Source organism: Capra hircus, chromosome 9 (assembly GCF_001704415.2).
Source record: "Capra hircus breed San Clemente chromosome 9, ASM170441v1, whole genome shotgun sequence".
NCBI classification, from domain to species: domain Eukaryota; kingdom Metazoa; phylum Chordata; class Mammalia; order Artiodactyla; family Bovidae; genus Capra; species Capra hircus.
This window is the reverse complement of record NC_030816.1, coordinates 74,137,327-74,151,088: the sequence shown is the minus strand read 5'-3', so window position 1 is coordinate 74,151,088 and position 13,762 is coordinate 74,137,327. Positions and strand designations below refer to the sequence as shown.

General features: G+C 50.4%; 1 long non-coding RNA gene across 1 annotated transcript; it reads right to left on the bottom strand.

Annotated features, from left to right (window-relative positions):
* LOC102189941 lies at positions 9,787 to 12,418 on the bottom strand. Its single transcript, XR_001918555.1, has 3 exons — positions 12,207 to 12,418; positions 10,830 to 11,831; positions 9,787 to 9,977 (listed from the first exon to the last, which is right to left on the bottom strand). It is a non-coding gene; the product is annotated as an uncharacterized LOC102189941 (long non-coding RNA).

Genomic DNA, 13,762 nt, shown 5'->3' with positions numbered 1-13,762 from the left:
GGACGGTCCTGTCTCAGTGTCTGTCACTACTGACTAATCAGGGTGGTGGCTGCTGAGGGTTTTGGTGGGTAGCGCAGTTTCTGAAAATAAGACAACAGTGAAATTTGCCACATCATTTGACTCTTCCTTTCGCAGAAGGATTCTCTTAGCAGCAACGCTCTTTGACAGCGTTTTACCCATAGTAGAACTTCTTTCAAATTGGAGGTAATCCTCTCAAGTCCTCCTCCTGCCTTTTCAACTAAATTTATTCTAAACTTAAAAGATTCTAAGTCCTTTGTTGTCATTTCAACAATCTGCACAGAATCTTCACCAGGAGTAGATTTTATATCAAGAAACCACTTTGTTTTCTCATCCATCAGAGTGAACTCTCATTTATTCCAATTTTATCATTAGATTGCAACGATCAGTCCCATCTTTACATTAGGCTCCACTTCTAATTCTAGCTCTCTTGCTATTTTCACCACATCTATAGTTACTTCTTCAAAAGTGAACTCTTGAATCCCTCAAAGTCATCTAAGAAAGTTAAAATCAACTTCTTCTAAATTTCTATTAATGTTGAAATTTCAACCTCTATTCATGAATCACGAATGTTTTGGGTGGAACTTATAATACTGAATTCGCTTTAGAAATTTTTCAATTGACTTTGTCCAGATCCATCAGAGGAATCATTATTTGCGGCAGCTATAGCCTTATAGAAACTATTTCCTAAATGCCGCGACTTGAACATCCTGACTACTCCTTGGTTCGTGGGCTGCAGAATGGATGCTGTGTTAGCAGGTGTGAAAACAACGTGAATCTCATTGCACTTCTCCATCAGGGCCCTTGGGTGCTTTCTCAATGAGCAGTGATGTCTTGAGGGGATTCCTTTTTGGGGAGCTCTAGGTCTCCACAGTGGATTTACTATTTTTGGTAATCAGTGTTGTAAACAGAGATGCTGTCATCTCGACTGTGTTGTTCCATTTGCAGAGCACAGGCAGAGCAGATTTAGCAGAATTCTGAAAGTCACTAGGGTTTTCAGAAGGTAAGTGAGGCTTGGCTTCAAGTCACCAGCTGCATTAGGCCCTAACAAGAGAGTCAGCCTAGCCTTTGAATCTTTGAAGCCAGGCATTCAGTTCTTGTTAGACATGCAAGTCCTCGGGGGCATCTTCTTCAATAGAGCACTCTTTTCTCTACACTGGAAAGCTCTAATTTAGGATAGTCATCTTCAGAGATTATTTTATTAGATCTTCTGGATAAATTACTGCAGCTTCGCATCAACCCTCTCTCTTCCACTCTGCGCTTTGTGTTACGAAGATGGCTTCTTTCCTTAAAACTCATGAACCAACCTCTACCGGCTTTCAACTCTTTTTTCCTGCAGCTTCCTCACCTCCTTCAGCCTTCATAGACTTGAAGTTAGCTAGGGTCTTGCTCTGGATAGGCTTTGGCCTAAGGCAGTGTTGTGATCTTTCCTCCAGTCCACTGAAATATTCTCCATATCAGCTGTAAGGCTGTTTCGCTATCTTCTCCTTTGTGTGTTCACTTTGATTTCCTTTAAGAACATTTCCTTTGCATTCACAACTTGACTGTTAGGGGGAAGAGGCCTCACTTCAGTCCCATCTTGGCTTTGACATGCCTTCTTCAAAAGCTTAACCATTTCTATCTTTGGATTTAGAGTGAGAGAGGTGTGATTCTTCCTGTCAATGGGACATGTAGAGGTAATGTTATTAATTGGCCTAATTTCGATATTGCTGTGTCTGAGGGACTCAGGAGTCTCAGGACAGAGATGGCCGGGTCAACGGAGCAGTCAGGACACACACACATATCAGATGGCAATGTGCCCATGGTTCCTGGCACCTCAAAACAATTATAATACTAACATGAAAGATCATTGATCACACAAAGGCAAAATCAAGATGGCCAAGGACGCCCTGAGCCCCACTCTCCCATGAACACACCACAACTACAACCACATACAAAACAGCTCTCTTTCCAAGAAAATGACCTGTAACCAGAGAACATCCCTTCTACAACCAGCATAGAGAAAGTACCATGCTGAGAAGGGCAGGACCAGAAAATAAGGGATCTAGTTGGGACCCTTTGGCCAGGGTCCAACAGAGGTCCAACAGAGGGGTCATCACAAACTGGAGCCTTCTGCCTAAGGAGCAGGAGGTTTTGGCCCTACATCAAGCACCCCAGCCCTGGGACAGTGCTGGGAGAACCAGCCCCATGTCCCTCCTCCCTCACTCCTGTTTTAGAATCCAAGAGGGTTTATGATCTGGAGCACTGGAGGACTGTGGGAAAAGGAGACTCTACTCTTAGAGACCATGGGCACAGAATTACTTGCTTCCTGTCCCAGCAGAGTCAGCAGATTGCAAAGTGTCTGGTGCTCTGGCCAGCATTTGGAGACCATGCCTAGCATTGGCTGGGGCTCACAGCCAACAGAGCTCCAGACAGCAGCCTCCCTGCAAACCATCTCCCTACCAACACACCCACAGACACACAGGGAGAGGCCAAAGCTTGGCTCTAGTCAATCTCTCAGCTCTGCCCCACCTTCATGTGATGCCAGCCCAGGCTAAGACAATCACTGCAGGTCCCTGCGATCCTGATGAGTTGTGTGACTGCATTGCCACACACAGGCTTCTCTGGTAGAAGCCCTGACTCATCCATCTGGCACAAGGCTCTACCTTGGGGTCACCCAGCTGCCGCCCATGGAGAGCAGCAAACTGTGAATCAGCAGGTGCAAAGGAGACAAGAAGGTTCTCAATGGACTCACTAGAGTCTCTGTGTGGGAAGGACGTGTTCTGGGAGGCTGGTTGGAGGATAAGAGACCTACAAGGGTGGGCAGGACTCAGGGTTCGGTGGGGCAAGAGCTTGGTGGGGACAGGTGAGATGCATGGGGAGAGACGCCCTTATGAAGGGCTGGGGGCAGGAGCCTGGGTTGAATCCCCCAGAAGAGGCAACCCGGAAGCCCCTGGTAGATTCAGACCACAGGGAGGAAGGACTGGGAGAACAGGAGGAAGTCAGAGGCTGCCGCCACAGATGGGCCAGGTCGGCCCCATGTGAGGAGCATGGGCCTCAGGGACCTGGGCACCCAGACTCACCCCATGCATGCCCCTGACCTCCGGCCTCACTCCAGATCCCCAGGCATGAGGTCAGAGTTGGAGGGCTAGGGAGGTTGGAATGAGTACCTGAGGCAGTTTCATGAATGTGGACTATAGATACCTCCAGAAACAGGAATCTGGACAAAATTCTGACTGCGCCAGTTTCCTTATCTTGCCGTGCCTCGACTTACACACTTGTCAATGGGAAACGCTACCAACGGGAATGAACAGAGGCTGAACATTCTTTTAGGACCTGAGGAGATCATGCAGGTGGCCCTGAGTGTGTATACGCTGAGGGCTCGCCAACCCCTGTCTCAGGAGTTGTTGTTGTTTGGTCACTAAGTCATATCTCTGTGATCCTGTGGACTGTAGGCCGCTAGCCTCCTCTGTCTATGGGATTTCCTCAAGCAAGAATATTGGAGTGTGTTGCCATTTCCTCCTCCAGGGGATCTTCCCCATCCAGGGATGGAACAGACATCTCCCACATTGACAGGCCGATTCTCTACCGCTGAGCTACCTGGGACACAACTTATCAGGTGTTGTGAAATCGCTCAGTCGTGTCCGGACTCTTTGTGACCCTATGAACTGTAGCCTATCAGGCTCCTTCGTCCATGGGATTTTCCAGGCAAGAGTGCTAGAGTGGATTGCCATTTCCTTCTCCAGGGGATCTTCCTGACCTAGGAAACGAACCCAGGTCTCAAGTATTGCAGGCAGATGCTTTACCGCTGAGCCACCAGGGAAGTCCCTATCAGGTGTTAGTGCTGCTAAAAAAAAACACAAGGAACACGGGGATCCAGAGAAGGGGATGGATAGAAGAAAGGTGAGGGACAGATCATTGAAATTTTGAGGAACATCAGTCCCACAGAGGGTGTGGTGAGCCTGGGGGAGCCCCCAGGAGAGACTCCAGTGGGAGGACTCTGGGGACTGATTCCCTTCTCCACTGGCCAACCAAGCTTCTCCCCAAGGGTGGGTCACCCCGGGGCTCCAGGTGGCAAGGGCTGCTGGCACCAACTTCAGTCTTGCCATCCTGGTCCTGATTCTGCTGCCCAACTGTGCCCATATAGCACAGGATGGTGAGCTCCCGGGTGAACCTGCCGGGAGAGGGCGCGGATGATGCATTATAACCAGAGAGCAGGACCAGAGCTGGCCTTGGTTAGACAGCCCACGGGCGTGGTGTTGCCTCCACCTCCTCCTCCTCAATCCGTAGGTGAGCTCCTTTCTTGTTGGCAGGTGCTGGGCTGATTGGCCCCTTTCAGGCCAGCAAAAGGGCAAACTGGTTGAAATAGCAATGCTCAGACAATGGGAGGTGGGGAGGCGAGAGGACAAGGAGAGCATGGCAGGAAACACTGCCATCCCTAAGCTCCCAGCCCCTCAGCCATGCCTCCAGGAGTGGGAGCCCCCATGGCAGGGCTGAGACAGGTGACCTTCCTGTGGGGAGGAACCCAGACACCCCCTGAAAAGCACACACCACTCATCTCATCTGTCCACACAAACCCTTCTCCTCCACATGACAACCTGCCCTTGACTCCCAGGTCTTTTTACCAACCATGAACCACCCGTGCCACCCTGGGCTCTCCCTTCCCCAGACACATCCCCTTAGTGGCCACAGCTCCTCCTCCGCAGCTCACTAAGTTCATTCCACATCTTTGCATCCTGAGAAGACCACGGCCTCCAATACCTTCCCACGTGTGAAGGGACATGAATCACACTCTCTACTACTGTCATCTTATCCCCATGCGTGAGGACTCACCCCAACAAAAGCCTCCCAGCCTGGTCCCCAGGAGGGACAGGAGCCCATTCTTACAAAGTGTGACATGGGGCCTCAGAGTGAGGAGGGGCACCCCTACTTCTACCTTTGGTCCCACATTCATATCGTCCACAGACTGTGGAGATGGCAGCCTGTAATGGTTATTGATTAAGACAGGAGCTGGGAAACTCTTCTACAGAAGACAAATCTGTTCATCTCTTCAGGCCTTTTGGTGTCTGTCTCTGTGCACGTCCAGGTCTGTGGTGTCACAACAGGCAAAGACAACGTGAAAAACCAAAGGAACCCCTCTGACCACTGCCCTGGTTTGCGAACCGCAGCACTGGGTGACTCATCACCTGGGGAATTATCCAGCGGCTGCCTCGGCTGCCTGTCTATGAATCCCAACCCTGCCTGGTCCGCCTTGTAGCCTCTGGTGATGGGAATGTGATAGGAGGGTGGTTCCTGCAGTTACAGGCTAACGCCCCGCTCCTCCGCTGTAGAGTGGCTTCCTTGGTGCAAGGGGTCACGGGGACACTGTGTGAAGCCACAGAAGTGAGCAGAGGACAGGGAGGTGTCACAGTTCTGGTGTCAGGTCTTGATCCCCTGCTGGTCATCTTACTTGTCCCCTGTGGCCCTGCTTATGCCAAACCACACAATCACTTCTATCCTATGACAGCTGACCTCTCAGTATGAGTGGATGAGCCCAGTTCATCAAGACTGGAGATCCCTTCTCTACCAGACTCAGGACCATATCAGTAGCCATGTTTAAATATCAGGCTTTCCTCACTCAAGAGGCGTGGTCGTGCCTCTGACCCTGTGGGGCTGGGTTGTGATGCTCTGATTAGGATGTCACAAGCTGTCCCTGGGGGAGGGCATGGCAACCCACACTGATATTCTTGCCCGGAGAATCCCATGGACAGAGGGACCTGGTGGGCTACAGTCCATGGGGTGGCAAAGAGTCAGACATGACTGAAGTGGCTTAGCAGGCAGGCAGGTTACCCCTGGCACGATTTCCCCCGCTGATGGACTTCTGTGTCATGGGTGCCGCAGGGTCCTAGGGTCCCAGTGGCAGATCCCGCCACACTCCTTCCTTCATGTCCTTTCCATGAACACCTTCCACAGATGAGTTGAGCAGTTGCAGAGGCCTCTGGTCTGCAAATTCTGAAATATTTAGTGTCTGACCATTGATAGAAATGCTTTAGACCAGGCAGATATAAAAAGGAGATGTGAAGGGATCAGAGCCCTGCATGCTTTCAGGTTATGATTATTCACTAATCTCTGTCACTTTATCCAGAAAAAGGTGGTCTTGCAACATTCTGTTTGTAGCAAAGGAAAGGCAATGTGAGAATGTACTCGTACTTCTCAACTATGGCAGCCTTCACCCCATTCCTAACTACAGAGACTTTTCCATCACTGGTGCAAATCTGGAGAATGTGAAATAACCACTGTGTGGGTCTTCACACACCGTGATACCCCTGTAAGCAGGATGCAGGACGGTTATGTACTCAGCACCCTGCATCTCATGCATCACATTAATCACAGCGGGGCTGCGATGATGCTTCAGATCCCTGGACATGATGTGAGTCACACCCTGGGTCCATAGGAATGTGGGGTGGCTTCTGCTTCCCAGTGGGCACTTACCTGAGTCAATGGCCACGTGGCTCCCAAGGATGGGGAAGGCCAGAGGACTGCTGCACTGCGCTTGCCATGGTGATGAGGGCCCGCCTGCTGGAAACTGCATCTCTCTCAGATAACGGGTTCTCGGTTCTGATAACTGGCTCAGTTCTAGAAACTGGGCAAAGTATCCAGACAAGCTGTTGTGATGGTTGTTTTCAGCGTCCTGATCATCCAGCTTGTGTTCTATTTTCTTTTCGTTTCTTGGGTTTTTTGTTTTTTGGTCAGCTGCCTGGCTTTTGGGATCTTTGCTCCCTGATAAGTGATCAAACCGGGCACCTGGCAGTGAAAGCCCAGAGTCCTAACCAGTGGAGCCCCGGGGCATTCCCTGTCTCATTCCTTTCAGTCGTGCAGTTTGTGTCTAGGTTGGCCGTCCATCCGGGTGTTTGCTTCTAGGATCGCCCTGTGCTGTGAACCAGCGTCATACTCTGCAGTCAGGACCTGGCAGCCGTCCCATCTCTCTACTCATATCAACCATTGCGCCTGCTTTGTTCCTGACATGGTGCATCCGCACCTGGAATCTGCATATGTTCAACCCCTGTTTCTGCTGGAAGCCCATTGGAGACACCATCTCCGAGCAGCATCCTGACCTTCAGCAAAAGCCCTCCTGTGTTACCGATCAGGGCTCCTGGACTCGATCAATAGAAATTGGTAAAAGGCCAGACACAAATTCAGGGGGAAAAAAGCTTTATTGAGACTCATGAAGGAGCAAAAACAAGTAACATGTTCCCTTTCTGGCTCCAGAGGGTGGGGGAGCCAGTCTCGCATATGAGATGAGGGTGCGGGCAGGTCCTGGATTCAGGCCAGGGAGGTGAGCTGGGTGATTTGTTCCCCCTTGGTGGTGCTGTGTGTAGGGATCATGACCAGTACCCTGCTTTTGCTCCCGGCTGCTCTGAAATCGCCTTGGGTTTTTGGTCTATTTGTATCTTGTTGTTGATTATTTTTTCCAACTGCACCTGCATGCAATTACTTTTAGCCCCTTACAATTTCTTTGTATTTTGATGCTTGATGTGACTTTTGTCCAGGTACACTCAACTGAAGCAAACTGCCCCAACCTGTCTCATTCCCCGCTGAGGGGTCTACACCCTCATTCTTAAGGGTTAAGGGGCTGAAGCTTTCTTCTATCAAAACTTCTCCCTGCTGGACAGGGACCACTGAACTGAGCCTCCCCTCAAGGTGCAGAAGTCCCTCACAAGGACCTACATGGATCGGGGCCACCCTCCACTGGAACGGGCTGTATTCCTTGAGCCACCAGGAGTGTGATTTCAAACTGGTAGATCCTACAGACACAAAGTCAATCAAAAGGTGAAATAAACAAGGGCTAGAAAGGAAAGAACAACAATAGCCATTAAACGGCCTAGAAAGGGAAGGACCCGGGTTAACTTTGGAAGGACTTTCTCTTTTTTTTTAAACTCTTGGCAGAGGCGAAATCTCCCATGACAAAATTGTGAAGCCCCTCTACCTGTATATTTAAGGTGCATATTTACACCTTAATATAAGGCGTAGTAATATAAGGTGTATATTTCCTTAATATTGATCTAGAGGGAGCACAGTGAGCGGTGCTAAAGAGGGATCTTAGTTTCCTGCCCAGGAATTGAACCTAGGTAGCTTGGTGTAAAATGAGGAGTTCTAGACACTAAACACCAGGCGGGAGATGCAAAGTTCCCTTGGCTCTTACCATCTTTGAAAGCAAGAATGTTTCAAGAAGCCAAAAACTATAAAAACAGATACCAAAGTTATTGCTGGAGACATACAGAAATAGTTTGTTTATAAGATGGAAGCAAGGTAGAAATATACATCCAGAGAGGAGTGCAGGAGTCCTGAATGAGCAGCACAAAGAAGCGGATTTAACACACGTATACAGGGCTTCCCTTGTAGCTCAGGCAGTAAAGAATCTGCCTGCAGTGCAGGAGACCCGGGTTCAATCTCTGGGTCGTGAAGATCCCCTGGAGAAGAAAATGGCAACCCATTCCAGTCCTCCCTTGCCTGGAGATTTCCAAGAACAGAGGAGCTGGCAGCTGATAGTCCACGGGATCCCAAAGAGTCAGACATGACTGTGTAACTAACCTTCTTTCACTTTCACTTCCATACATGCATCTATTCTTCCCCAGCTCCCCTCCCATCCCCACCCAGGCTGCCACATAACATTGAGCAGAGTTCTATGTGCTATACAGTAGGTCCTTGCTGGTTATCCATTTTAAATAAATCAGTGTGTACATGTTGATCCCAGACTCCCTGACTATCCCTTTCCCTTCATCCTTTCCCCCTGGCAACCATAAATTCATTCTCTAAGTCTGTGATCTCTTTCTGTTTTGTAAGGAAGAGCATTTATATCACGACTTTTTTGATTCTGAGTGTAAAGGATGTCAACAGATGCTTCTGCCTCTCTGTTGGACTTATGTTGTTCAATATGACAATCTCCAGGGCCATGCATGTTGCTACACATGGCATTATTTCTTTCTTTTTGATGGCTGAGTAATATTGCCCTGTGTATATGTCCCACATCTTCTTTATCCATTTACCTGTGGGTGGACGTTTAGGTGGCTTCCAGGTCTGGCTACTATGAGCAGCGCTGCCATGAACACAGGGTGCACGTGTCCTCTCAGACTCTGTTTCCTCCATATCACCAGGTGCACTGAATCGCATAAGACGGAGAAATGGTGAGACATCATGACCTCTCTCATGGGTTAGAAAACAAAAATCTTGTATACTTCAAGTTTTCTGGAGTACTGAAATGTTGACTTAAATAGCTCTAGCATAATAAATTGCCTTCCCCAGTGGCTCAGATGGTAAAGAATCTGCCTGCCAACGTAGGAGACACAGGAGACGTGGGTTCAATCCCTGAGTTGGAGAGGTCTGCTGCAGAAGGAAACAGCAACCCACTTCAGTGTTCTTGCCTGGAGAATCCCATAGACAGAGCAGCCTGGCGGGCTACAGTCCATGGGGTCACAAAACGTGGGATACGACTGAGCGACTACCACTTTCACTTTCATCATAATAAATTATTAAGGGAAATAGTCATAAATAAAACTTTCTTTTATTGAAATAGGTTGAGGTGATTTCTCCAGACACAGAAAGAATCACTGAGTCCTGCAATGGCAGACGGTATTTTTCTTGCAATATCATTTGCAGGAATGAGGTCACGAGGCAGAGTTTAATTATCCACAAACTAGAATAAGATGAAAAATGTCCTGTTTGTGGAGATTTCTTCAAGGACTTGAATATTTCAGTGTAGAAATACCACCAATTAGCACCAGGAGAAAGTGGCCAAATAAATTGTTCCTGTTTTTTTTTTTTTTTTAAAGTGCTGAGTAGGATTTCGTCAAAAGTGATAAAGCCCATGAGATGATGCATCTACTGTGTCATCGTAACCGGAAAACACTGAGGATTCACGGGGTCTGATCTCCTGGATCTAAAGTGAAGAGCAGGAGAAAGGCCGACAGAGCACTTGTCACACTTCCTGGGAGCACCGTCTCCTGTAGAAAAGAAAGAGGCCTTGGTCCAGGAGGCTGAGGAACTCCTGTCACTTTCCTGGGGGTGCCCCTCCCCAGGCCTCCAGCCCCGCCCTCACTGAGGGGCTCCTATGTCCTCCACCCCCACCCCCAACCCAGGCCCAGCAGCTTCTTGTCACCTCCTCCTTCCTTCGTGCATCACAGAGTCACCCCAGGCCCTGACACACCCTGCTCAGGCTCAGGACTGGAGCCAGTGAGGAATCAATCTGCTCCCTTTAATCAGGTCTGGATCCTCCCCGAGGGGGGCCTAAAGGACCAGGGAGCAGGTCCCCAGAGGAGGGGCCTTGCTTCCTGACAGCCTTGGGGAGCTGCAGGGAAACCTTCCTTCACTGCCCTCCAGCTTCTGAGCAGCACACACAGCTCTCAGGACCAGGGTCCCTGCCCCCATCTCTTCCTGGTCCCGCCCAGCTGGGCGCCTCCACCCCAAATCAGGCCCACCCATCCCCAGGCACCTCTGCTCAAGGCAGGGCGGCTCAGTGATGGAGGCTCTGGGTCCCCAGGAGGTTGGTGACGTGCAGGCCACACTGAGTCAGACCTACTGCTGCTCTAGGAGCACAGGCCTGGCCTCACCCCTTCCCACAGTCTCTGCTGTGGGGCTCCTGCCTTGCCTGCTTGACCCACGCCACTTCCTGTGAGAACAGGCCTTTGGAGTTGAGTCTGCAGTTCTTGCTCTCAGGTGATATGGGGTCTTATTCACCTGCTCATTTCCAGGGTGAGGAGGTTCAGTGAGGGCCAGGGGTTGGCTGGGATTCACCTTCCCCAGCCTCACACCAGGCCCTGTGACCCTGCCTTCCCTCTGAATTCTGCCCTCAATACCTGCTCCTGGAAACGACTCAGCCCAGGAAGACAGTTATGATGAAACTGGTGAGGAGCACGGGGAGGATCCAGGTGATGTGCTTGATGGCTGTGGCCGAGGACTTCACTGTAGGGGGGCCTGTAGTCTGTGATGCTGCAAGGAGAATAAGGGTGAAGCCCTCGTCCAGGCCCCAAACTCGGCAGATGCCGCCTCAGCCCCCCTGACCCAGGTACCCCTACTATGCAGCCTGTTTGCACCCACACGTGGAGGCCCTTGTGACAGGTCCTCAGGCAAGATGGGAGGGAGGGAGGAGCCCAGTCCCCATGGGACTCTGACAGCTAATGGGGAAGCAAGATTTCCAACAGAGTCACTCAGTCCTGCTGTGACATCAGAGATGGTGACATCAGGATGGAGTCCTCAGGAGCTGACAGCAGAGGCGGTATTGACAGATTTCCAGAAGGAGGATGGGGACATTTAAAAGAAGGTTCCAGAAAGAGGGAATAGTAAGAAGGAGAGTGGAATCACAGAGATGCTCTCATGTTTAGGGTCAGTGAGAATCCGTGTCCAACAGTACAAAGGCCTGTGCTGTGAGGAGAGACGCCAGGAGGTGGACGAGGAAGGAGGGTCACAGAGCATCCCCGGGCCATTGTTCTCCCAGGACAGCTCACCTCTGACGGATCATTTTCACAAACACACAGGGGTGGGTCCATGTCACCAAGAGAGAACTACCACTTTCTCCTACCCTTCTCACTTGCCCATGGTGTTCTCCCAGCACACCAAGAGAGCCTGATGACAGAGCCGACAGGCTCTCCTGCAGACCTTCTTGAAGCAGTCGGTCACAGCTCTGTCATTCTCCCTCTTCCTTTTCATCCGCCTCCCTCCAGCATGATGCACTGTACAGGGTCCATCGTCCAAATTAAAGGGCAGCCACAATTGTCCTTTGAAGCCAAACTCCCAGGATGCACTGATGTGTCTGCTGTCTTCTCAACAGCATTTCATCCTGGCCTGCAGGGTGAGAGGGCCTGACCCCACGGAGGAAAAGAAAGAGCTCAGCCTCTGGGCTTGACAGATTCTTACCCACCGGGGTCCACCTCCCCTGGGCCCAGCTAATCTGGCCCTGGTCTCCCCTGCAACAGCTGCTCTTTCCATTGGACTACTAGGGAAGGATAGTACCCTTTTTTTTTAATTCCAAAAATAGTGGATGCAGCTAAGCCCCCAGGCTACTCCTCCTGCATTTGGATTTTCTAACTCACCCTTGTCTGGGTGTTTCTCTGGTGTAACGTCAGGCATCTGCTCCTTGAGCAAGGCTCCAGTGTCTCTGAGTGTGTCAGTCTGTGTTTCCCAGGCATTCATACATTTCACTTCCTCTCCCAATGGACTCATGTACTTGGTCTTACCTTTACCAAAATCACAGGAGACAAAGACCTTTTGATCAACTTCTCCTTGAACCTCACACCGTGGCTGACCATCTCTGGGCCGAGGATCGATGGGGACATTATTGGAAAGAGAATGAGGGTCTGTGAAGGCAAAACACAGTGAGGGTGAGGTTGGGGAAAAAAAACCTGTAGGCCCCTTCCACCAGTTATGTGAGAGCGGAGTAAAGTGCAGGGAGGGCTGACAGAGCAATCACACCCCACAACACACACCATACAGCCAGTGCCCCTCCTCTCCTTGTGGAGAAGGAGGAGTCCCCTGCCTGGAGAATTTCACACATCCTGGCTGTGTCCCCTTGTCCACCAGGTCCATTCCCAGCATCATAACCTTTGCAGAGACGTGCCAGGCTGCTGTGCAGGAAAAGCCTAGACGACAGAGGACTGTCAGAATCTAACCCCGGGTCCTGTGAGAGATGGGGAGTCTGTGGGGATGCTCCTGTGGAAGCAGGATCACAGGGAGAGAGGCAAAGAGGCAACAGGTGGGTACAAAACCCCAAGTTGGAGAAGGAAGAGTTTATAATTACAGGTCACAGGAGTTAGCAAGACTGGGGAGATGCTGCTGATCTCTCACTAGGATGGGTCTTGGAAGCCTGGAGAAAGGCCTGGCCCACATGGCATGAAAGAGAAAATCCAGAACTTCTGAAGCAGGTGGTAGAGGAGGGGATCAAAGCCTTAGGGAAGTGAATCTGCCAGGGCAGACACGGTATGAAAGGACAGGAAAGTGTTCAATCCACTAGCTCCATGGGACAGCCTGATGGACTCTATCGAGCCCAAGAGGAAAGCATGGATGGGAAGCATCTCCAATAGCTCAAAGTTTACTTTTGTGGAAATCAGGGATAGTGGTAGGAGACCGTGTTCCTGTGGCCTTTGCAGGAATAGGGATGGAAAATGGGGAAAGATCAGATTCTGGGTGGAGTGTTGTATGTCAGGAGCAAAGTTGGTACAATGATCAAAGTGATTAGTGAAAGTCGCTCAGTCGTTTCAGACTCTTGTGACCCCCATGGATGAATTCTCCAGGCCAGAATACTGCAGTGGGTAGCCTTTCCCTTCTCCAGAGGATCTTCCCAATTCAGCGATCGAACCCAGGTCTCCCGCATTGCAGGCGGATTCTTTACCAGCTGAGACACAAGAGAAGCCCAAGAATACAGAAGTGGGTAGCCTATCCCTTCTCCAGCGGATCTTCCTGACCCAGGAATCAAACTGGGGTTTCCTGGGTTGTGGGTGGATTCTTTACCAACTGAGCTATCAGGGAAGCTGAAAGTGATTAGAGAGTCCCAGTGCCAGCCAGGGCCTGACTGCCGAGAGCACAATGCTGGCTCAGAGCACAGGGTGATCTAGAGGCAGAGAGATGGTCAGTGAACCTGGATGCAAACTGCTTGATTGACAGAAACCAAGGAGAGACAAACACAAGACTGGATGATCAGCAGGCTGAAAGCAGCCATCCCTCCCAAACATCCCTACCAAAATTTCCAGAACTGAGCTATTTCTCAGAAGGCATCACCAGAGAAAGAAGCCACATC